This window comes from Otolemur garnettii, unplaced genomic scaffold (assembly GCF_000181295.1).
Source record: "Otolemur garnettii isolate 467f Iridium unplaced genomic scaffold, OtoGar3 scaffold00173, whole genome shotgun sequence".
NCBI classification, from domain to species: domain Eukaryota; kingdom Metazoa; phylum Chordata; class Mammalia; order Primates; family Galagidae; genus Otolemur; species Otolemur garnettii.
In genome coordinates, this window is record NW_003852568.1 from 1954455 (window position 1) to 1956054 (window position 1600).

Consider the following 1600-nt stretch of genomic DNA (forward strand, 5'->3'; position numbering starts at 1 on the left):
GATTCGAACCCGCCACCTTAGGTGTACGTGGCTGGCGCCTTAGCCGGCTGAGCTATAGGCGCCGAGCCTACTGGCTCTACTTTTAAAGATGATATGGGGTATTTAACTCATGAGCATACTGTAGACTGTGTGCTTCATGATTTTTATTTCAGTGAATGCTTTTAGAGATCTGTGATTCCAGAATCAAATATTTAAATTGGTGACTCTTTGAGTGAAATTCTGTTCAAATTGTTTTCAGCTCACATGTAAATGTAATTGCAGGAGGGAATATATCTGTAGAAATTCCCTTGACCCTTTTTGGGGGACTCCATTTTTGTTAGCTAAATTTTGTTACTCATTCACTGAGCTAGCAAGATGGTGTGGAGAGAGGTCACACTGTGTGGGGTTGAGTTACAGAAAGGCTGCATGTGCGTGAACGGGTTTAGCGGTGTTTAGCTGTGTGGTTTTATGCTTTCTGAAATTCTTAGTCTGGATGCATTATGAAGAACTGATTTTGTCCCTAAAGTCAATTGTGGCCCAAAAGTGAATGTGTGAGCTAATGGTGACTCCTTGGGTTGTCACTGGGGAGAAGGGATGCTGCAGAGGCTGTGTGTAGAAAACAGTCTATTTTTATTTTTTATTTTTTCGAACACCACCGATACTCTATAATATAAAGGTGTTTACTGACTAAAATAATCAGTGAAATAAATTGTGATATTTTGTTGATCTTCCAGAACTTAAAAATGCAATATCAGTGAAGAATTTGAGTTTATTTCCAGATTTTTATTAGTCACTTTTTGAATTTAGGATGAGTTGAATAGGATTGTTGTCCTAAATTGCCCTAAGACATGAAATATTTTATTAATTCATTGTGCATTTGTGTGTATGTGTATGGTAGTGAGTTTATAGTTTTCATTTTGAGAGGTAAAAAACTAATGAACTTTAGCTACCATATTATAACTAAAATTATAAACATGTAATATTCACACAAAGATAAGCTTGAGTTTCTAAGACAATTCATGAGATTTTTTATTTTACCATGTAAAAGATTTCAACATGAAAAAAATAACAATTCTATAATTTTAATTGAGCTGTAGAAACATTGGAAGAATTGAGTCTGAAGGTTTGTATACAGCATTTCAAATCTTAAGAGGCCTGATGAAAATATTTGGTCATATTTTTTGTATGCTAAAATTTAACTTTCACTTTGACCAGACTAATTATTTAAACCAGTGGTTTTAATTGGTTTAATTTAATGGAGCTGCTTTCAGATGTTGATGAGAGTTGTCCCATGTAAAAGGGACAGGCCACAAAGCAGTCTAAAAGTTCCTATTATTGAGCCTGTGGTGGCCACTTATACCTACTGTCTATACCCCCTATCAGATCTGCTCCTTTATGTGGCTGGTTTGGCATGTGAAAGCAGCACTGCAGTTGATGTTTTTGAAAGCGTTCTATTTTCGTAGTAGTTCCAGTCAGTAAATAGATTTTTATATAAAAGAATGACTAGATATGTGTTTTATCTATTTGTCAAGAGACCTGATCCAGGCTCGGCGCCTATAGCTCAACCGGCTAAGGCGCCAGCCACGTACACCTAAGGTGGCGGGTTCGAATCCCCAGCCCG

General features: G+C 36.8%; 1 protein-coding gene across 5 annotated transcripts in view; it reads left to right on the forward strand.

Moving 5' to 3' along the window:
• WDR33 (WD repeat domain 33) overlaps window positions 1–1600 on the forward strand; it is a 128747-nt gene that overhangs the window by 113014 nt on the left and 14133 nt on the right. The gene's annotated exons all lie outside the window — the stretch shown is intronic.